Source organism: Anastrepha ludens, chromosome 2, assembly GCF_028408465.1.
Source record: "Anastrepha ludens isolate Willacy chromosome 2, idAnaLude1.1, whole genome shotgun sequence".
In the NCBI taxonomy this organism is placed as follows: domain Eukaryota; kingdom Metazoa; phylum Arthropoda; class Insecta; order Diptera; family Tephritidae; genus Anastrepha; species Anastrepha ludens.
In genome coordinates this window covers 93,860,655-93,885,662 of record NC_071498.1, presented here as the reverse complement: position 1 = coordinate 93,885,662, position 25,008 = coordinate 93,860,655, and the positions used below count along the sequence as shown (strand labels likewise).

The 25,008-nt window shown below is 36.6% G+C and overlaps 1 protein-coding gene across 11 annotated transcripts in view; it reads left to right on the top strand.

Annotated features, from left to right (window-relative positions):
• Positions 1-1,251: 1,251 nt before the first annotated feature.
• The window catches only part of LOC128854777 (forkhead box protein O), a 143,185-nt gene continuing 119,428 nt past the window's right edge, over positions 1,252-25,008 (top strand). Inside the window, exons 1-2 of one of the 11 annotated variants that reach the window (XM_054089163.1) lie at positions 1,252-1,380; positions 3,673-4,295. The gene's annotated coding sequence lies outside the window, so the exon portion shown is untranslated. The other 10 variants (XM_054089160.1, XM_054089162.1, XM_054089159.1 and 7 more) reach the window with 10 other exon arrangements.

Sequence of the window (25,008 nt, the reverse complement as noted above, 5' to 3'; positions counted from 1 at the left end):
ATAAAACCCGGGCACTACGATTGTGTCGCTTATTTGAGTCTCTTTACTTTTAATATATGGAAAAATTATCTAACCTTCCTCTGAACTGTGCCGAAAATAGTATTTATCTGTAAAAATAGTAGTTTATCTGTGGTTTTCAATAAATTCGGTTGCTGGTGACGCAAGGAAAAAGTTCCTATGCAATACCTACGTACGTATAAGTACATACTTACATCTTGAGATCATTTAAGGTTCCAACTAATGTCAGTTCATCCGATCGAAAACTGTCGTCTGAGGCCGATTGCGACAGCCAATTAAAATTAAGCATTAAAAACATCTGCATGACCATCTGCATGTACATCTGCATACGGATGGAAAAGTAGGGGAATTTTAAGTAGATCGCTTCAAGAGCAAGCTTACTTCGCATTTTATTCATATATTTACTCATATATGTATGCATGTAATATATGTTCTAATGGGACCGTCTAGACTTTCCTCGAAACAGAGTTCGCTGTGCAGGGAGACGGCATTTATAAAAGCTATGCTGGCCGTTTTCAAACCAGCGACTAAAATTAGTATTTTATCTGTATTACCCTTTAACAGAGTAATTTTGAATTTTTTTCAATTTAAGCCTACGAAAGTTGTTTATGGCTTTTCGAATGATTTGTGCAATTGTGAGCCACTGTGCCTGCTGCGTATAAAATGCGCGCGATTAGCGCTCACCAAACCCTATAGTGAGCATGAATGCGAACTCAATTGCTTGAGAGCGAAATGAACACAAACATTAGCTCCCATCAAGCGCCCACGGCAAGTGAGTAAGAATGAACGCTTTTGGAATGTATGTCAACGTTTTGCTGCTCTACTACGCCAAATTGGCTGAATGGAAACATTGGGAATGGGGCTGTGCTTTTGATTGTTGATGATGGGGTCGCATGACGTTAACATCCTCGGCGCTGCCGCTGACGACGTCATCGTCTTCGCTGCCGTACCCGTTGCCTTCGATGTGCTTTGTGCTTGGTGGTGGTTGTAGCGATTTTGCTCTGACTGCTGTAGTTGCTGCTGCACTCGGTTTTGCAACCACCGACTAGCCAGTTATCGTAACGAAGCTGGTGGAGCCTGAACAGCTTGCACGTACAGCTATTTCGCCCCATATGGCGCTAGCCGACAAGACTTACGACGACTACTACGCCGTTGATACGAAACGACAACGATTCGGCATCCACAAAGTCGATGTGTAAGCATTGTGTTGTTGGCGCTGCCGCCTCTCGTTGGTATCACTAGTGGTTGCTGTTGCTTCTGCCACCGAGACGTACTGTGGCGCTTTTGGGATCCGCTGTACGAGTCAGTTGTCTGTTCGCATCCAACTAGAAAGCAAGTAGGTTCTGTACTAGAGTTTCTTCGGTAAGAAGCCACGAGGTCGTTCGCTGCGTTAGCAATTTGTGAGTGATATTTATTTTCATACGACGTTTATTACTCGTTACTTTTAATCATAATCGACAAAGTTAGCGAGTGCGACGACGAAAGTAATTTCAACAGCAACCGGATTAAGTGACTGACTTGATGATAGCCCTAGTGGAGGTCTAATAAAAATTAAAATAATACAAAATAAAAAAATCTTGAAGAATTCACGATTTCAAGCGTAGGTCGAAAAAGTTAATAAAGAAAAGAAAAATTTACAAAAACACGTAATAGAAAAAACGAACGAAAGAAAGAGAAGGAAAGCAGAAGAACCAATATTTATTAGTGTTTAAATGTGTTTGTGAATAAAAATCGTAAAAGGCAAAAATATGCGCGAAAGGCGAGAAGCGAAAAAACGAAATAGCGCACAAACTAAAATATCAGTGAACAAAAAAATTAAATAAAAAGAAATGCTACGGAGTAGCCTCCAATTGGGGGGCGGGCGGACGATGGAAAAACGCATTTTTTACCAGAAGCAATTTTTATTTATTCTAGAGTGGAGGAAATTAAGCGAGCGAACTAATATGTATATGTGAATCGTTTGTATATCGAAATGTTTTGCGCTGCCAAGCAATGAAATCAACTACTCCAAGGCAAATTGCGCGTTCATCGCGATCACCTAATCACACAAATTTAGAATAAAAAAAAATATTTTTAGAAAATGTTTCGCTAATGATGTGCGACAGCCGCCAGTTGGTGAGCGATCGCAACGCGGGAGGGAGTGAGGGAGTTCGGTGATCTTATGCCGTTTTAGTCTGCCGGAAACGAGAAGAGTTTACGTTTAAAAAAAAAAAGTTATGGGGAATACTGCTGAAATGACTGTCCTGGGCCGGATCGTTTCGGTAACGTAGAACCTACCCTCGAGGAAACGATCAGGAAGTACTGCTAACGATTGCTTACTACTAAACAACTTTTTCGCGCCAATTCGAGTGCTATTATGTGTTTCAGAACTTCAAAGAAAAATGGAGTCCACCAGTTAAATGTAGAAGTGTACACTTCAACTAGTTCTGTTTTGAAATCACAATATTTCTGTGATTTTAGAACACATCTTAAGCGCGTATGCTTCTATTTTTGTGGTTTTGCTACTACACAAAATTGGATTTTCATTAAAAAGTGATGCGAAATTGTCGTGAATTGATGACGCGATGTCTACTCGCTATACTTTTTTTAAGCAGCAAGCGCTCTGTCATTACAACTTTCATACAGTATATTATTGACGCCTCAAGCGTGTCGCTGATTTCGCCTTAGTGATTCCCAATTGTAACAGCCGGTCCACTGAGCGCGGTTCACTTCAAATTTCACTAATCCATTACTCACTTCTCAGCGCAGTTTGTGGCTGTTATACTCCACTCAGCTTAATATTGATCGTTGTCGCGACTGGGTTGCCTTTCTGGATTTGACTGCGTTGTTTCCTTTCCACTTAAATTAAATACTTAATACTATACATATGCACTACTACTAGCTGCTAGCGCTTGATCATGCTCTGCCTCGTTGCCGTACTGAGAGATACGAGTCAGTCAGCTAGCCTATGAGGTAGGCACGCAAGCACTCAAGCACGCAGGCAGACTGGCAAGCAGGCAGGCAGGCGGTCAAACCATCAGACAGGCAGCCCATGTGCTATGTGCGCGGTCAGTCGTTTGGCCGCTGCTTCTCGGCTCAGTATGCTATTTAGTTATTCACTCAGTCGCATAGTTAGCGAAAACAAAAACTAAAAAAATACCTACATTGCCATCGAAACGAGTTTTTCTTTTTATTTCAACTTATCTTTTACTTTCTTCGTTTTATTTTTTTTCTTGTGTCTGTGCCTGAAATGTCAGTTCAGTGCCAGAGTCGGATTGCGACGTTGTGCTGTATAGTATCTGTGGATCTGTGGTGTGCAAATGGTGTGAGATAACATACCATACTGAAAGAAAGAATGAAAATAATTTTAGATTTAGCAGCAACAAAATTCAAAATAAAATATAAACAAAGTAGTGTCACGGCGCAATTCTTGGAGGTACATACATATACATACTTATACGTGTATAATTGACTGCGATCAATCCAACTCAGCAAATGGGTTAATTTCTTCCACTCTCTTTCGTTCGTTTCGACCAAAATAGTGTTGTGCTTTCAGAAGCTGCATAATATTGAAACATAAATAACACATTTTTACAACACAGTGCATCTAAAAAGTTATACTTACTACAAACATATAATTTATTAAACACCATATATTTTATTTATTCGGTAAAGAAGCTAAATCAGTTCAACGTGTAAACGCGGCGCAGAAACTTATGAACACGAGCAATCAGGCCAGCATCTAAGCACATTCAACCCATAGAAGAATAAAAGGAGCGCTAGAATAATATGCTGATTTGCGCATGAGGCAGTAATTGAATGAGTTTGGCGTTGAGAAAAATTAATTGTGTTTGAAAAGCCTAAAATAGAGTATCACACGTGTTTTGGTTCTGTGTGACCATTCCAAAGTGACAACAGACAACAATAAAACACCAGAGTGACAGTGTTAAGTAACATAGTAAAATAAGGTAAACAAAAATAAGTGGAAAAGTGTGTTCAGGTGCGTTAAGTTTGTCGATAAAGAAAAGTGAAAAGTGTAGCAGAGTGAAAAAATCGTGGTATTGAAAGTGAACGTTTAAGTTGGGATAGAGTTAGAGAGCAAGATAAAGATATACAGAGAGAGAGAGCGCAAGCGAGCAAAAACAAAATAAATATTTGTATGCTTTATAATCCCGGCCACCGGCCAAAACTGCTCTGTAACGATAAAGTACAAGATTTTGCAACAACATTGTGCCAGTAAAAAAACATAAGAAATCCAACAACTGCAAGAAAATCACTGCGCCGAAGGGGAATCTTAAGTAAGTATTTTGCGAGTTGTCATTTATGGAAAACAGGTTTTAAAATTAAATTCGCAGTCAAAGAATTTTTGAAAAAGGGGTTTCTAATTTTTGGATAAATTTGGTCATGCAGTGTCTTTCAATTTCGAGCTTTTTTTTTAACATTTATTATATCTTTATTGCGAAGACTAGTTTTGGAAATATCCAACTTCAGTTAAACACGAAAAGTTTTGATAATAATTATTATTAAGTATTTATTCTCACGATAGCGGCAGGCTAATCACCTACCCTATCAGAAATCAATTAGATTAGCGAAACCAATGCAAGACAAGTCTTGTCGATGCCTTATGCTCCCGAGAGGAGTGAACAAGGGGGGGAAAAATTATTATTACGGCCAGATATTTATTGAATTAATTTTCATTATTGTTATAAAATGAGTTTTAAAAATCCCTTCGATTTTAAATTAAATTGGAAGTTATCGCACAATTTTCCTGAAATTTCTGTTCCTATATGTATGCACTTTCCACATGAATTTGATATGTTTTGTTAACGATCTGATTAAAGGAATCAACAGCGTTGAAAAACGTTGACTTCGCATTTTATATTTGGCGTTCGGCAACAAAAAGAAATCGTTAAGTGCCACATCAGGACTGTAAGGCGAATGACCCATTAAGTCGATATTTTGAGTGCTCATAAACTCTCTTGTGTGAGCCGATACGTAAGAGCTTGTTTTGTTTTGGTGAAGAATGAGTCGTCCGTGGTTAAATATCCTCAACACTTCTATGCACCAATCGACACAAGTACTTTTTAGGCAATTGTCAAACGGTATTCAATGACAATTAATCTTTTTTGACGATCGATCAAATGTTCAAGCAATATTGAATCTATGTTAGTCCCATAAGTGCTCAAGGATGCCTCTATCTTACGTTATGTCTCATGGCGATTTTGATTTATCAATTACCGCACAACAACTACCCATACAAAAGCCTTCACGAAAATCATCTTGTAATGATCAACGGCCATGTTGAAACTCTTTGTAAAAGCGTTTCACAGTGATTGAGAGTGCCACGCCAAGAGCCAAAGATCAATTTAACGCACTCCAGTCTCGATAATCCACGTCGAAAATCGTAATTAATCGTCGCACGAAAATGTTCACTTGTTATTTCCATCTTTTGAGCGAGATGAACTTTTCAACTCTCTCAAAAAAGAACCAATAAAGTTCGTAAGTGAAAACGTTATATGCATATCGGGTGCCTGTTAAGAGCTTGAAAACTTAAAATTATAATACAAAACATAAATATTATCTGGTAAATAATTTCATGAGACTTTCGGAACACGATATCTGGTATACGTCTGCCGTGACTGCGAGTTACATGGTTCATTCGATAAGTCGAACTTTTGACTACCCTTTCTAATAAGTCTGGCCGTATGGCCTCAATGGTTGCTTAAACATTGCAATTAATCGATTGTAGAGCGCGCTGTGTGGCAAGTTGCGCCGTCTGGTTCTAAATGTCGCCGATGCTTCGCTGATAAATTTTTGGAAACAAAAATTTAGTCAGCATGGCTCGATAGCACTTGTCATTCACAAATTTCCAAAGTATGGAAGCGTTATTCTTGTATTAAAAGATTAATCATGACTTGGCAAACCTTACTGAAATGTCAACACATTTTGTCCTTCTCAGCTGCCAAACCATAGATATAGATAAAAAATACCCAACTTTTCGATAAAAATATGGAATTACAGTTCATTACACGTAGTTGTGCAAAGGCGACCTTGTTAAAAGGCAACCCTTATATTGAAACGAATACACAAGTAATCACAGTCATTCGTAGTTACAAAAATGTTAGAAGCAGATTTTTTCTAATAAAACTATTTTAAAAGAACACTCAGGCCCCTATTATGAGTTGTATTCGTTCTTCGATATTCGCTGGTTGTCGAAGATCGAAAATCGAATGTCAATTTGGTATTATGAGCGGTGCAACCCTATCGAAATTTTCGTTGTTTACCGAATTTAGAGTCGAATGCAATTTTGCTTTCGATCGTGTAGCGTATAGTGGGAAAACTTGTTAAAGTGTAAGTTGGTTGGGATTATTTATGGTTTTATAGTAACCAAATAATAAATATATACTAATTTTGTTAATATTATGCAGGGCGAAAGTCGTGAGTACCAAACAACAATTAGAAAGGCGAATCCACAATTCGCAAAAGGGATTTGCACCAAACTTCAAGCAGCAAAAAAATGGGAGGAATTTACAACGGAGCTGAATTGCTTGGGACCACCAGTGAGAACGGCAGCAAAATGGATTAAGCTTAATAATGGTTTTTTTTTGTGATGTTTATAGAAATACATTTTCATATTTTTTTCGAATGACGAATAATTGAATAAAGAAAATGTATAACAAAAATAAAACAGAAAGTGTGGTGTAAAGGTTTCTATTTAATACTTTTTAGATTTTTCTATAATATTCTCAAAATTTCATTTCTTATGTTTTCTAATTCTCCGTTATTTGACTCCACTTCAATATCTTCAGCATCATCGTACACATTGGGTTGAGCAAGTCCTAGCATTCCTTCATTACCAATACTCAATTGGTACGATCCCTGAGCACAAACTCGCAGAACTGTGGCTAGCTTTAAAATATTTGGAATCAATTTGACTCGGGTGCACTGCTGCAACTGGTTTTCTGTACTGGACAGTAGGTTCACAAACGGCTCTTTAGATAATCTAAAGTTCTTTAAAAATCTGTAAGGAAATTTCTGTAATATTAAGTACGTCAACACATTTTGAAAGCTCTAAATTTACTCAGTGGAAGCCATTTCTAGGTGGTTGGATGCGTCCCTCAATTGTTTCCTACTTCTAATATAGCTAGTTCCACTAATCTTTCATCGTCCGATGAATCGTCGAACCACAACTCCGTTGTACTCATTTTCACAAAAAATACTTTTTTTACCTTTTAAAAATAATGTTAGCAAAGAATTTCAACACAATCGGTTTTTCTTTTATTTTGATTTGCTGTATCAGCTGAGAAAAAATTATCTATTGTAAATGCGTCGAGCGATCGAAATTCACAATAGTCCTATTCTTCAACGAATGAGCACCATAATACCAAATGAAAATTCGTTCGATCAGCACTTTCGACTACAGTCGAAGATCGAATGTTGCTCATAATAGGGGCCTCAATTGACTTAAACACTATTACAGTCAACTTAAAACAACTTTTAAGTTTAGAATGACGTGAAAACGATTTTAAAATTTCAAAAAGAATAAGAAGTTGGTAATATTTAAAATATTGGATATACTTTTTTTACTTGACTACCATAGGAACATTTTTTTCTAAAAGCAGTCGGTCCTCTCTAGACAATGCAAACCTGCGAGTGTATTTCTACCATGAAAAAATCATTTGCCATTCGAAGTCGACTTAAAACTGTAGCTCCGCCAAACACCAAATAAAGGATGTAAGAGCCTATTATACATATACATATGCCTGTATTTATCAGTGGATTGTTTTACCTACACACACTCTTCCGCATCTTAAGGAATTCTTCACGTCTGATGTCATAATGTCTGGAATATCTATCATACTCAAGATCCCACGTTTCGTCCCCATGCGTTTAATGAAATTTGGGTAGGATTCAGCCTTGGATCTCATGTCTTTGTCAATATCAACGAGGCCCCGTTTTTACTACAAATCCCAAATCATGTTCTACTGAGTCCTGAACGGATCTATAAGCAATATTCAAGTCTGGCAAAGGAGTTTTTGATGGTTTTTTTAACTTTATTATGGTTTCCAACAATTTTCGATGTCGACGGCATCCTACATGTGGTACTCTGACCAAAATATACCGAACTCAAATCAGCTAAGCTTGAGTTAAAATCGAAATGGTTTAATAAGGTTGTAATTTGTTTTACATGGCGAGGGGCACATTGAAGTTAACTTCCGCCAGAACAGATGGCCTAGAAATCGACTCTTTGTGTAGTTTAACTATAAATATTATTCGCGGCATTTTTCTATGCGTAACAAGAGTGAGAAGATTGTGACCTTTAGGTAATGACTGTATGCGAGAACTTCCATGTGGCGTATGCAAGAAATGTTTTTGTATATTGGAAAAAATGCGTAAGATCTTTGCGGAAAAAATTACCAAAAATCAAAGCGAATTTTGAGAATGAACTATACAACTACATTTAGCATCTGACATTTTTGGAAAATTTCCAAAAAAAAAAAAAACAAAAAACAAAAATTGTTAAAAATATCTTTAGTTTTTTGAATTTTTGTAAAGCCTAATACTGTGATTTAAGTTTTTAAATGAACTATATTTTATAAAAAAATAGTGAAAAGTGTTTAACATAAAAAGGATTTGGAATATTTTAAAAATAATTATTGCACGCAGACTTCTACTGCTGGGTGTAATTAAGTCAACAAAAAACGCTAGTTCATGAATTCTGATTTTTTTTTTTACCTTCACATGCCACTATCGAATCCCTTTATTGAAATGGTCGTTGATTTCAAAAATCTAGTTAATGTTTTTACGTACAAAATTTCGTGATATTTGCAGAGTAACGCTTTTAAAAAAATAATGAATTTTTCGTAATTTTTTTTTCTTTTAATTAAATCTTGTTCTTTGAGAAAAATATAACTTTTGGCGAAGAAAGTCGATGGATAAATAAGAAAACTGTGATAATCAAACGAAAATACTCAGGTTGCGAAATATTAATGTCTACATTCGTATTTGTATGTATCTGTATATATGCAGCCAACACATGCTGGTTCCTCATTTTTGAAAAATTTATATTTTATATTTATATTTATTCATAAATAAAAACTCGGAAATAATTAATCAGTTTCTCAGAAAGTTTAGGCTTATCGAAAAGTAATGCATACACACAGTTTATGAAGAATTTCAATATCTTTCATGTGCTCTAATTTTGTGTATTAAGATTGTTCAACTGGTTCGTATGTTATACGTGATTGACACCATCTTAGTTTTTTGGCTGAATAACTGTAAATTCCAAATGTTTCGAAAACTTGTTTACAAAAAAAATGAACTCGATTTTCTGAAACAGCGAGCTATTCAATATATAAATTGGATAGTGACATCCGGTGGCCATTTTTTGTTCTAACCCAGTGAAGTCATAAAAATAATGTAGGGCTTAAGGGTTTTATGAACAACTTTTTCAAGTCAGAAATTTCTATTTCTTTCTTATAAAGTGGGAATTCCATTTATGAAACTTGGGTAGGTTCAAGAGATCAGCAGTGCTGCCTATGTCTAGTTGCGCACTACGTGTGTGTAAGGTGGCCCAAGATTAATCCGCCTAACGGAAGATTTATAATTTTTGCACATTGCATTCTACGTCACTCATATTTGACACTTGTGAACAAGGCAGCTGCAGTATGCAAACAGACAAGTAGTGTAGCGCGTGAAGGTCTAAGCAAACATTTCTATCGCTTAAGTAATATTTTTTATTTATTAAAAAAGTTATGTGCCACATTATATCAATATGTAGGGATCAGAATCGACGATGGAGAAGCTTGGCAAGAAACAACCAGACAAGCAATGCCAAATTCAGGCTTATTATTGACTTCACAACCTCAGGCATTCAACGAGTTAGATTGACAACAGTTGGCGCGGCTAACCAACTAATTATGGGCACTCTTAATATATCCATGTCATAATAATGAATAATGCAAAAATGAGAGATCCCTAATTACCCGGTTATTCTTAAAATATTCAAGAACGGACGAGTACAATATTGGTGTCCACATTTTCCGCGAAATAATTAAATAAAAGTAATTTCAATTTAACTTTTAAACTATTCAGCAGAAAAAAATATTGCTACTGGCAAAAATTCTGTTGTTGAAATGACGCATATATTACACGAAAGTTTGCAGATGTCGCGTTCTAATCGCTGCTTCAGGTAGCCCCTACACCTTCGAGAGACAATGGCAAATCTCTAAGTGCCATTTTGCTAAGATTTGTAGAAGAAATAAAGCCGCGCACCACAAATTGGATGAAAAGTGTGGAGAAACACCTAGCTAAGGATGTGGATCATGCGGAGAACGTACGTCATGCTCCGCGATCTGGATGATATTTTCAGTATAGTTGGACTTCTAAAATACAAAAAAAAAAAAACGCTCATGGCTCAACTAATATCTTAAAGATTTTTCAAGATCCACTAATCGACAAACCACAATCCACAAAAACGTTATCAACGACGAAATCAGTGCGAATAAGTGTTTGTCTACCTAACCTCAATCGCATACATCTGGTTATCATAAAAATCAAGTCGTTAAAAAGCCGGTAGTGTGGAAAATTGTAGAAAAGCATGTGGTTAAAAAAAAACGAAAATAAATCTTCGAGACAAAAACAAAACAAGTAAGTAAACAAACAATAAACGGCCTTCCGCTTCGAACGAACGAATGCAACGGGCGAATGAGGGCAAATCACAGTTGAAAGTGACGCAAAACATGTTGCTGCTGATATGGCAAACTAGGAGAAAAGCATTTCAAGTTTGATTATCTTATTTAAAGAAGATAAATTAAGAAAAGCTGCGTCTACGTCAAATACGAAGAGGAAGATCATAACCACACAGTTTAATGATGAAGAATACGATTGAAGTGAGCAGAGAAAGGAAAAAGACGACAGCTGAAATATACTAACATACCACCATCACCCCTGGATATCTGAGCGTGTGGTTAACTTACTCGCGATTGTTTGAATCTTCAGCGAGTCTATAGAGGTATGATAAATCAAAGTGAACAGCTGGATCAACTAAATGGCCCAGCGATCTACAGGCAAAAGGTAGAAGACTGGTTGTAGAGGAGAAAACAAAAAAATGTGCCATGTGTGTAATTTTGCTCAAGTTTTCAGGCGCCAAGCGGATGGTGAGGTGTGAAGAGAGTTGAATATCTGCAAATTAGTGCGGAACAGGTTCTCGGGCAAAAGTGAGGCAAATATGGGCACAAATAAAATAAAAGGAACCAGTAAAAGTGTAGAAGAATGCAGAAATCGAAAGATAATTTGTTTGCGAGGAAAGAAAAAAAAGTTTAAGAGTAAACAAAAAATCCAGCGAAAAGGTAGGGAAGTGATTATATTTGGCCGAAGCGCAAATTTAAGGAATGGGAAACTGGGAGAAAATATTCATATGAACATTATTAAACTACATTTGTGAAGAAGAAATTGTCGACTACCCGTTAAGAATATTTACCTGGTCAGGCAAGAGCTAACGAATAAGACATATGTATTTAATTTAAAACTCGCCGGTTCGTTACTGATGCTGCTCATGATGCATTGATGCTAAACATGGGCTCTATCAGGAATGTCTTCCTCTTTTGGTATACGAATTTTAGATTCTCATGTTACTATATATTGAAGTAGTTCTATTCAGGAAACAAATTCGCTGCTCGTTTGTACTCTAGTGTGCACCGTGCGAGGTGCTTTTGAAAATACCAGGGGTTAGTTTCTGAAGCGGCTGCCGTAGCTGAATGGGTTTGTGCGTGACTACCATTGGGAAGACGTAGGTTCTAATCTCCAAATAAAATACCAAAATGAAGAAAAATTTTTTTCTGATAGCGGTCGACCCTCGGCAGGCAATGGCAAATCTGCGAGTGTATTTCTGTCATGCAAAAGCCCCTTACATATAAAAAAAAACATTTGCCATTCGGAGTCGGCTTTAAACTTTAGATCTCTCCATTTCTGGAGCAATATCAAGACGCACGCCACGAATAGAGGAGGAGGAGGAGCTCGGTCCACCCAAAAATGGTGTAAGGGCCAATTATATAATATATAGATGTCCACATATATAAAAGTTAGGAAGCGCACATCTCGTTTATATTTGGAGTGTTTCAGCTTTACGAAAGTGAAAAACTAAATTCATGGAAAATTCGAAGATATCCGCGTGATTGGTGCAAACTATGCGATGTCAGCTTAAAGAAGGTATTTTGTGTGTAGTTTGTAAAAAAGGGAGCAAAACATTATTAACGTGTTTCTCCTCTTTCGAGTTTCAAAGATGAAAGGCATAGTAAATTCATAAAGAACGACGAAGACGCTAAAAAAAGCGCGTGTAAATTTTTCGCTTTGTGATTTCAGATGCCCAATCGGAGATAGTGCGCGTACGTGTACATGTTCAAACATACATATACACATGCATCGGTGTTTACATATATACTTTCAAACATACTCATAAACACACAATTAAAAATATATGCTACATAGACACCTATCGCCCCACACAGCTACAAGTCTGCGTAGAAATGTAGAAGTGTGTGGGGGTCGAAGCATGTGACGAAGAAACGATGGTACAGTTGTAGAAGGCTGACTTACTATAGCTAGGCAGGTGGGGTACGGTACAATGGCGCTGAGCAAATGCCAACAAAATCGAGAGAAACTTAGTAGACCCTCACGAACACATCACACTCACCACACACTCACACACACACTCATTCTCTGCGATACATTGGGCTTTGTGACGAGCCAACAATCACAATGAGGCTGGTGATTATGACGGCGAAGACACTGAGATCATTGGCTGAGCGGGAACATATTTTAGGGCTGTTTGCCGCAGTCGCGCAGATAATTTTCGCTGATAGGTGGAGGGGGATGGGGGCATGATCCGCTGACTTACTTTGCTTGCTTAGTGTTTATAAGCACGTTGGACTTGTTTTTGTGCTTTTTACACTTAAAAATTTCTCCTTTTTTTTGTTGATTTTCACGCCTCTTTCGCCGTCATCTTGTTAGAGAGAGCAAATGATCATACGACTTAATAAAATTCCTAACGATTTTGAACTGTTTTGATTTGAGTAATTATTCTCAAGAGCGTCTGACAACACTTTTTTATGAGCGGGAGAGTTGAAGAGCGCGCGATTTGCTTAATGGCGTATCAACTGCGCAGTTGATTTTTTTTTTAACAAAAAATAAAACAAACCAATAGTAAGCATACCGCACCATAGTGCGCCACTTTAAGCGTTTACGGAATCACTTGACATTTGTGCTTTATGTAATTTTTTCACTATTTGAATATTAAACTCAATCAAAAATTTAATATTTAGTTGGCAGAGCGTAGAGAGTACAAAGTATTTATGTATGTATGTCTACTCGTTGAGGCAGAGAGTAAATGAGAGGGAGAGAAAGAGTTTTTAAGAACATAGCGCTCTTTCTTTTTGCTTAATTAAATATTAATAAACTTTTAATGCAACAAATTATCAGTATGGAAAATTTTATAGCAAATAGGTAAAAATAAAGTGATATTGTAATATAATATATTGCAATCAGCTTTCAAAAGTGCTCAATAAGCCATTACAGGCACTGTAGCCATTTTTAAATATTTTTTTTCAATATTACTATAATAACAGCTTATTCGAATGTTTAAATATATGTACATATGTATACCTATGTACGTGCATGCCTAATTACCGCCCACATAGTGGTTCCTTTGTTGGAAGTACAGAAAGAATAATAATTTAATATAATATAAATTTAATTTCAGTTAAAAAAAATCTGCTAGCACCGTTTAGCACTAAAAGAAAAGGTAATTTCGTAACATTTATAAGAAAGAACAGATCACAACAGACATCGAGCAAACCAAGAAAACGTAATTTTCAACTAATGACGTAACAAGTGCAAATTGAATTTGATCTGCGAAATCTCTAATATTGGTTTTAATATGGGTATTCTTGACTGAAGGCCAATCGATTCGTTGAAATGAGAAAAAATAAAATAACATAAATCAATTAAACGACAACAGTTTTGAGCGATAAATATTATAGCTGTTATATTATTTAGTTGACACCATATATTTTTTCCATTACACTTCAGCGGCGGTTGAACCATTTACGAAGTGTAAGTTGTGCAGCATGTCATTAACGCACCCACGCACATGCTTCCAAATACAAATATGGACAAGTTTGCACACAAAATTAACTCTAATACACTCAGTGCTTATTTCCCTACATCACATCATTATGCCGTATAGTTGGCCCACTAATTGGACTTGCCAACCTTGATGACCGTGCGCACTTGCGAGTGAGTGTATGCTTAGACTCATGTTGTGTATTAATCGTGCATATTTTACATATGCATTGACATACACGCCTACATATACAGGGTGAACGATATGAAGTGTTACCTATTCAAAACGCCATAACTTTTTTGTGTGAAATTAGTTTGTATTGATTCATTGATTGATCAAAGACAAAATTGTTGAAAAATTATTACAATTTTAACATATATTCACTTTAGTTCGATATGACCACCTTCTGCCTTGACTATAGCCTTCAAACGGTCAAAAAATGAGTTGCATGCAGCACGAATGTGATCTTGAGGTATCAGATGGAATAGTCCATCGGATTTGCGTCTGGCGAATTCGAAAGCCATTGTGTGGACGAAATGAAGTGTGGAACATGATTTTTTAACCGTTCCTGGTCCACACGAGCTTTATGAGACGGTGCCGAACCCTGTTGGGAACGTCCATGGTCTATAACCGAAATGTTTGCGTGTCCACGGCTCTAAAGCAGCTTCTAAAACATTTTCCCGATAATAAGTTGCATTCACTTTGACACCAGGCTCGATAAAAACGATTTGAGAGCGTCCATCCGCGGTCACTGCGGCCCAAACCATTAGGTACTTGCGATGGGAAATTGCTTCGAGTGGCCATACGAAAGCTCAAATTCTCGTATGAGCGTTCGGCCAAGTAAACACGATCGTTTTGAGTGTTTATGAACAGCTCAATTTGAAATTTTTTTCATCAGAAAACACAATGTTAGGAAATTCGCCACGTTCGTGCAAGCGCAACAGCTCCTTTGCTCTTTCGCACCGACTGTTCTTTTGCTGGGGTGAATGATTGTGTGCTTTTCGGAACTTGTAAGCTTTGACCTTGAGCCCATTTTTCAATATGCGTCGAATGTTGTCTTGCGATATTTTCAGTTCTTTGGCCATTTTTCTTCCACTTCGACGTGGATTTCGTTCAAGTAGAGCCTTCACTTTCCGAACCATTTCTGGCGTTGTTGCGGTTTTTTTTGGTCCACATCCATAGCATTTTGCAATGCTACCAGTATCATTGTAACGTTTTATAGTGCGGTACACAAACATTTTATTCACTTTGAGGTGACTGAGCTCACGAACAATGGCTGGTTGTGATTCTCCAGCCAAATATAACGCAATCACACTATTACGTTTGAATTCCATCACAGAAAAAAAATTCAACAAAACTGAGACGCAAATGCTTTTGATGGCTTATAAACAATATATTGAACTGTCATTAGAACAATTTTGGCGTTGATGTCATGAGCTGTTTTACAGATACAAGCAGTGTGAAGTTGGTAACACTTCATATCGTTCACCCTGTATATGTATAAGTATTTCGTATGTACCCTGCAGGGAATCTCACGGATACGAAAGTAGTGCGTATCTACATAGAGGAACCGAAACTTGTAATGGTCAAGGTTCAGTTAACTTTTTCTTTCCAACAACCAGTTAATGTATTGGAAACGGGGATGCCCTATTTTTTATTACATCGCTATTTGAATAATTCTTTTCAACTTTATTCTGATGCAATATTTGCTCACTTACAATCATCTCATTTGATGAAAATGGAAGCTACCAAAGCTCACCGTCCTGTGCATTATTTAAATTTATAAATCCAAATGTGCATGTTTTTTGTATGTATGTATTATGCATGTATGTATATGTCTCAAAAAATACCAGCTTTTTCTTTTTATTTACCTAAATATGTAGGCAATTTTACAACAACGCAAGTAACATATCACTCACAAAAGTTTCTTTATATGGTATAAAACATAGCCACTGGCTACACGATGACATACAAATTCTTGATAATTAAAATTTCTATTAAATTTTATATAGGTTTACAAACAAGCTTCGGCTTTTTGGCCTTACCTGAAGATTACATTAAAGTTGTCAGATGTAAATTCTTGTATAATATTGAATCTGCAAATGACTTAAACTTCAAGTATTAGTGACATACATAGTGCCACTTTTTTGAGTGTGCAAAACATCAAGTTTAAGGACAAACAAACGTCATTTGCGAGAACTGTGGATTTACTTCTTTAATAAGGTTTTCTTTCTACCGAACACAATGGATTTCGGTAAACCGAGCACTGCCAAAAAAGTGCGCTCAGTACTACTCTAGACAAGATAAAATTATTATTTTGATGACCTTCCACATATTGCGGCGCGCCGGTCGAAGACTATTATTTGCGAGCTCTAAGTTGGGAAGTCTTTTCTCACTCACCGTATTTAGCAGACATTGCCTCTTCTGGTTATCACCTGTTATGGCTAGTTGATGGCACGTAATCTGTCAGGGCAGCACACTCTGAATGCCATAAATTGGGTCGATTCGTGGATAGCTTAAAAAATGAAGAGCTTTTCTGAAGTATTATCCGATTGTTACCTGAAAGATGGGGGAAAGTAGTGACTTCAAATAAAAGGCTTGCAAAATAATATAAAACATACGAAAACTAATTATTTGGAGGTCATTAAAACAATTTAAGTCACTTTTAAGTTTTTTACATTTTTTTTTAAATTTGAGTATTAAAGCTTCATTAACCCTTAATGCAAAACGGACACCATAGCCTTCCTGCGGTCTCCATTAATACAAAGGGATAGCTTCGAGTGTATTTCCGCCATGAAAATGCATCTCAAGAAACCCCATCTGCCAATCAGAGGTGCCGTAAAAGTCTAAGCCATTTGTGGAATATGATACAATACAACAAAATGCACCGCAAATGGCAAGAGATGATTTGTCTAACACCATTCAAGAATATGCATGTGAGTACCAATCTTTACTTAGAAGTGGGTGTACTATGCCAGCTCTCGAAACAATTTTTATAAAACAAACACATTTTTTGTAAACCTGGGTGTCGGAACCGACCTTATTAGATTTATTCTCAGAATGATAAATTGTAGAACAGTTATAAACTCGTTACATAAACTCCAATATCATTAGAAACTTTGAGTTCATCCTTATGGTGACTGATCAATGTACACTCTTGGGGGGTCCGAGAGGCACTTTTTCACTCATGTTCCCTTAATAAAGGAGTGGACAAGGTGACGAATTGGGAGGCAGAACTGGGCAAATATGTTTACAGATGGCTCGAAGTTGGACGGAAAGGTTGGTGTAAGAGTATCATACAAGGAGTTCCTTATTCAAATCAAATTCAGTCTATCAGATCATTGTAACGTTTTCCAAGAAGATTTTGCCGTAATCAAAGAAGCAGTTGATTGGTTGTTTACTCTCAGGGAGGTAAACATTCACTCTCATAGCCAAATAGCACTAGAACCCTGGACTCGCTGTTGGTGTGCTCGAAGTCAGCCGCGCATTGCCTTACTTCTCTCCCTACTGAATCCGAATACTTCGATATTTGTCCCATTTCATCCTCGAAAAGAGGGCTTCACGTCAACTCAGCCGGTTAGTGTACAAACGTTTGAAGTGGTGATATCTGTTAAATATCTACGGGGTGAGACTTGACATTGCTTCGAGCCCTTCTTGCAGCAGCTGTCTGGAGGGTGAGGTGAAATTATCTCAACGCCTTCTTCTGCTCTCACCGGGTTAAAATTCAAACATCTTACCTCTCTCTTGCTACATCTGCGTGCGTAAATGGGTATACCTGGATAACATCCAAACTTGACATGCGTATTGCTCCACCTCATTTAGAGCCGACGTAACGTTCCCACGTCAGTGGGTTCTACGTTACCGGAAGGACCCGGCCAAGGACTGCTACTCCAGAAGCGTTTCCCGTACATATATGGGGAATGTTTCTGCTGCTACAACAACAACAACAGAGACAACATAAATATTATTGGGATCGGCTACTTTTTAAATATTTGGACTAAATTTCCGTCGGTCCATCTGATGTTACAAACCATTGCTCTCATTGACTGCTAGTTTACTTTATCTTAAAAACAGCCAGCTTAAATCTAATTCACGCTTAAATTAAATTAAAATGTAGGAAGTTCTGCCTGGACCGAATTTAGACTTCCTTACTAGTTTCTCACTGCGTTTGCTTACCCTATTGGGGTATGTGTACATACATATGTGAGTACGTGTATTTGGTATATATTGCTATGTGCATGGAGATATGAACCTTGCAGCATAGGAGTATGTGAGTATAGTATATGCTTGGAATTAGGGTTTGGTCATTAAAATTCGGACGCTAAGCGGGCGCCAACACTACTCATGGTACCCACATACATAAACTCGTACAAGTACATATATAAAATCAAGTGTAGGTACATGCAGGTGTATATATTTACGTACAAATGTATGTAAGTGCTTTCGCCTATTGCAACGACTTTATAATAGCGCTTATCAGCTGTGAGCGGGTTACAAGTATTTTGCTATTTTTTTATATTTTGCTGTTTACGAAACAGTGTTGTATTGAGCGATAGGCGGACAGATAAAGTGTGCGTTGTAATTAAGACATGAAACCAACAAACGCGAAAGGCGAAAAGGCATTATTTATAGTATTTATTCACGTATTTCATTAAGCCTTACATACACGTGTATGGGTGCATATACATACATGCACTCCAGTGACTTATCAATTTAATGCGATTTTTAAATTTCATCTACTCGCACTGACCTTCCGCGTAAGAATTTATCTCTACTTAAGTATGTGCGTACATACATATATATGTATTTAACTAATAAGATTTTTTGTGTTTAGATGAATACTTAGTTTTAAAACAAAGTAAAGAAAGCAATATGAAGTTTATACAAATATAACGTTGATCAAAAATTTCCTGGAACAACTGCCAGGTGACACTCTAAGTCAACTGATTTGGGCTCTATTTTTTTGCTAAGTTCCCACATCTGTGATTAATATTCCTACCAAAATTTTGTAGGCATTGTTTGATATTTGTAAAAGTTACGCCGTCTTGTGTAAATATGCGTGTTTTCGATATTTTACAGTTTTAAAAATGGATTCATTGATGCGAAAATCTTTGAAATACTCAGACATTTTTTCGGTATCGATACTCTAAAGAAAATAGTCGTTTACGAGTGGCATGAACGCTTCAGAGCTGATCGTGAACTCATGGAGGATTACGAAGTTAGTGGCAGTACGTTGATATCAAAAACTGATGTAAACATCAATAAAGTGAATGAGAAGCTGATCAATAACCTGAAATTAACTAGCAAAGAGCTGACAAAGGACAAGTTTGACCAAGAGCCATCGAATTCACCTGATATGGCTTCCTGCGATTAGTCTTTATTTGATCGAGTCAAAACACTACTGCGGGGAATGCGTTTTAACAGCCGAAAGAAAGTAATGGACAGATCGAAGACGGTTCTGATGGCTATAATGAAAATAGAATTCCAGAAATGTTTCGAAAGCTGGATCAAACGCTGCCATAAGTGCACTACAATTGATGGGGAGTACTTTGAAGGCGATAATATCACTTTTGAAGACCAAATTTTATTTTGAATTTTCTGAATACATGCATGCATATTCGGGAAACTTTTTGATCAACATTTTATAGGCACATCTGGTGTATGTGCTTAAGTACGTGTGTGAACAGATCAGCATGTTTTGTCATTGGCCATAATCGTCGAAGGGTTTTAGTACTAAACTCAACTTGCATTGGCTTCCTCTCACATAACATGGAAACCATTTTTGGTCGCCATTTACCATCGATTGAAATTTCTCTTTCTATAAAATACCTTCTTACAGCTATAACCTACTTTAGTTTTCCTCTTTGCAAAAATGTGGGAATGGTAAATTTGTACCATTTTGAAAATATTTATTATATGCAGAGTAATTGGTTATATGAGTAGCTGGTTATACGGTGAAACCTGTAATGACCATATCGCTTTTGAACTGTTCCTGGGATGCTCTATACCTTTTACTGTCATTTGCGAAAAGAGGACAATAGAAGTGGTAACTACAAATACTATAATAGTAGGAAGTACATATACAGTTAAGAGTAGAGATTTTGTGCACTTTGCTCTTCGCTGATAGTTTCTGCTAGTATGCTTCTATATAGGAATACTTACTTACAAATTACATTAGCATGAACATAGCTACCATATACAGTGCTACGGTCTCACCATAAATACTAAAGTAGCCATAATTTTTTTTTTTTGATTTGTTGCAGAAGCAGTAAACAGTGAAAGGGGAAAACCGTTAAATTTTATGAAATGTATTTACGTTATTTTAATTGCTAATAAAGCTAGAACTTTTGAGATATATTCGATCACGAATTTTTTCAATACTTTAAATTTAAACAATTTCGGAAAAGTATTATTTTGTGACTAAGGAAACTCTAACACACCTTTTTCGCAATGGAATACGCATTTCGGTCTGGTACGGCGAGAACAAAGGCACATATGCTCAGTCCAACCCAGCTCCGTCTTATATTTAGTGAGGTTACTTAGTATGGATGAGGATTTGCGAAAAGTAGAGGGCACAAAAGATCTTTATGTTGAAGTGCAAACCTCTAGTATTGTATTCTATAGAATTCTATGAATTGATATTATTTAAGTTGGCCACTACGCTTTTTCTGCACACACTTCGAGCTAGTCATAATTGACCTTTAGGCTTAGACCGTGGCCTGACAGCGAACAAAAAGTACGAGGTTTGAAGGATACCCCAGAAATGTAAGGGGGACATCTTTTGTTATTACAACAAATAAAATTAAAGATCAAAAATTCTTTATTCATTTATAAGGGGTATTTGGGTATTTATAACTGTTTAATTATAGATAACCAATACACTAAAATTTAACAAAACCGCAGCCGGCTGAAAGTTTTTAATTAGGAAAATGACTGGTCAAATTTTAATCAAGCCATTGTGCCATTACCGCTGTAGCCGAATGGGTTGGTGCGTGACTACCATTCTGAATTTACAGAGAGAACGTAGGTTCGAATCTCGGTGAAACACCAAACCTCCGAGTGTATTTCTGCCATGAAAAAGCTCCTCATAAAAATATCTGCCGTTCGGAATCGGCTTGAAACTGTAGGTCCCTCCATTTTGTGGAACATCATCAAGACGCACAACACAAATAGGACGAGGAGCTCGGCCAAACACCCAAAAAGGGTGTAGGCGCCAATTATATATATATATATATATATATATATATACATATATATATACATCGTGTCATTACCCATGTACCATTTGTTTAATCATCATTCTATCAAAATGCATTTGGTTTCATCGACTACGGTATACAGTGACCCCCCAAGTACTTTCTGAGTATAGAAGTAAGAGTTGAGTGCCGTATCTGCTGCCTATTGGTTGTGACTGTTGTTTTTTGTATAGGAAAGGGGTACTAAAAGCTACTATTCTTCTGGCCCTTCGAAGTTCCGTTGCGAGTGTGGAGACAAATATCACTTCCATGATTTTTATGTCGTGACTCTGATAGCGCTCAAAAATGCGCTTTATTTATCCCGTCTTCTTTCTCTTCCGGCAGAGAAAACATATTGTAGGGATTCGCTTCGATGCGGATTGCAGCGAGAAGCTCTTGTATTGCCAAAATACTTTATGACGAAGTTTCTCTTCCACCAATACTGAGCTTTGCTTGTAAATTAGGCAGCTGTGGTAGACGATGTGGTTACGCTCAGACTACAGATCGTTTCTTTGCACAAGTGGTATTTGTATTGACTTGTTTTCGATAGTTTGAAAATACGTGAGTGGGTGAGATTGGGCTGCAAAAAATTACCTTCTCTTAGTATACATTTAACTAATTTAACGGATCATTCGCGATATTTGCAAACCCACTTAAAATAAGTAACTTAAATTTTCAGTATATGTATTATATAAAATAATAATCAAAAGTACGCATGTGTAGGGTATTTTTTTAGCTGCATCGGAACTATCGATTTCGATAGCTATGCTTTGACAGCTGAAAATTGGCATACTGTGTTGATATTTCAGTTCAGTAAGGTTTGGCAAGTCATCATGAGAAATAAATCTGTTCGCGAATTTGTTCATAGAGCACTGGCGGCATCATCGCTCCTTATTTCTTTCGAAATGTGGAAGGAGCTGCAGTTACGGTGAATGACGAGCACTATAAGTCATGCTGACTAAATTGTTGTTTCCAAAAACTGATCGGCTAAACATCGACGACACTTGGTTCCAGCAAGAAGATCCAACTAGCCACCCAGCGCGCTTAACAAACGATTAATTGCAATATTCAAGCCACCATTGACGCCATGCGGCCAGATGTATTGGAAAAAGTAGCCCACAATTGCACTGATCGAATGTGCAATGTAACTCTTAGATGCCGGATATTGTATTCTAAAAATAAATGCCATGATTATAATAAAAAAAAAAAACTTTAGACTATATTTCTACTTTGTATTATCATTTGATATTCTCAAGCTCTTAAAAAATACCCGATACATATTTGCAATATATAAATTAAATAAAAGTTTTCAGATCATAAGAAGTGCTGTTGGCATAGGTAAATATTCTTACTACATACCTATATTTTTCCAAATACTTGTTATTTAAAAAAAGAAAGTTTGTATTAAGGATTACGTCACTGTACAAATCTAAATAATAGTTAAGGTGGGAAGAATGTCTAAATGATGTTATTATGAACTGTAGCGCTAATTCTTAGTCTGAACTTTTATATTAACAATTCCATATACACGGCTTAGATATATTTTTTTAAACAATTGAATACTCATTTTTTTATTGCAGCGACGCAAATATCTCTGAAAATATGCTTATTCTCGCTCGTACAGTGGCCGAACACCCCTTAAATTAATTTGTCTCATTTGTCTTTTATAAAAATGTGGCGTATCGCCCCACATACCTCTTCTTTCTGCATACATACATATGTTGCTCCTTACTCTCTTAATGTTTACTAACCTGTCCAATGAACGCACAATTGTGCGTTGACACACTCGTATGTATGTAAGCAAAAATTTACATATGAATTCGTTTAACACAACGCACTCACATATCATACATATTAATGCTGCCTGCTTTGCCACGCCAGGCCTTTGACTTGCATACATACGAATATGTAATTGGTAGAGACTGGGGCTACATACCTTTTATTGAGCTTCTATTAATTGGGAGAGTTTACATGAATAGCTAGAGAGGAAAGTAATTATATAGTTACATACACACACATGTGAATAGATACATCATATGCGTGTGTGTGCGTACATGTGTATATTTTAATTAATTTATGTACTTAAATAAATAAATATGTATTATGTATGTATATATATATATTTGGTGTTTATTCTGGAAATTTTGCATGAATGATTAGGCGCGCAGAATTTTGCTGATCAAAACGTCTAAAGCGTCGTATGCGTGTTTGTAGATAGAGTAGCTCAAACTTTCGAAGTAAATATTGTAATAGAAATATATTTGCATATACATACATATATTCACATACTTAATTAACATTTGTGTCAACTATTTTTTTGCGCCGCAGAACTCAACTTTTTTGTACATACAGAGCGAGCTAATATTTTTTTGTGGCTATAAATAGCTTTTTTATAGTTGTTTGCCATTACTTTTTATTGCAAATATGTTATAAGTATTTAAATTTATAAATAAATTCCAGACATCGATAGATGCGAAAATTATATTGTATTTTTTAATATAATTGTTGAAAACCACAACAGACATTATTTGGTTTAACCTTCGTTTAGCAGAAGTTTCAGCCTTTATAATTTCGTTCAACAAGCTCCTCTTAAGCCGATTTTTTCTTTTTCACAGAGCAGATGAATTGACAGGCCCGCACTGTAAATGGATTCATAAGAACCTTCCCATCAAGGTTTTGTCGAGTCATTATCAATATGTCTGGCCTGGCGTTGTTCTGATGGAACACTCCAATCGGCCAAAGCGGTACTGCTATGTTAAACATCAGGATGAATGCACGTAGGTATTAAAAATGGATGCCGGAGTACCACAAGGCAGCGTATTGTGACCAACCATACATCATGATTGCTACCTTCGCCGACGACACAGTATTAATTACGTCTGATAGGAATATAAAAGTCGCTTCATCCAAGTTACAAAATCTAATTGACACAATGGGGAATCCAAGTAAAGGCAGACAAAACGGTCCATATAATATATACCAATCGCTAACACGACCATCGTACGTTAACAATTAATAACACAGTCATCACTCAAAACCCAAAAGCTAAATACTTGGGCATGATCATTGACGCAAAACTGACCAGGAAGGACCATATAATCCAAAAAAGGAACGAAGGGGAAAACAGATTCAGAAACCTGTATTGCCTACTGAACAAGGACTCAAAACTGTCAGTATACAACAAACTGCTAACATATAAGCCTATGATAATACCCATCTGGAGATACGGCATAGAACTATTGGGGACAGCAAGCAAATCAAATATACAAATAATTCAACGACTTCAATCTAAAATCTTAAGGAAATGCACCCTGGTATATAACAAATGAAGACTTACACCGCGACCTAAAAATTGTTCCCATAAAAGATGTAATCCAGAAACACAGCACGAAACACACACAAAAATTACTAACCCATTCGAACAAAGAGGTACAAAAAGTACCGTACATGGAGCTGACACGAAATTAAGACTAAAGCGAATCACACCAACAGCATTAGTAGAGACAAAAACTATATTGACAAACTATAACTTAGTATCATAGGTATATTACTACTGCTAATATATTAAATGTAAGCTATATAACTATTCTTTGAAACATGTTAATATAATTAAATGCTGATTTCAAGTAACAATTAATCTTGGGATGCAAAAAA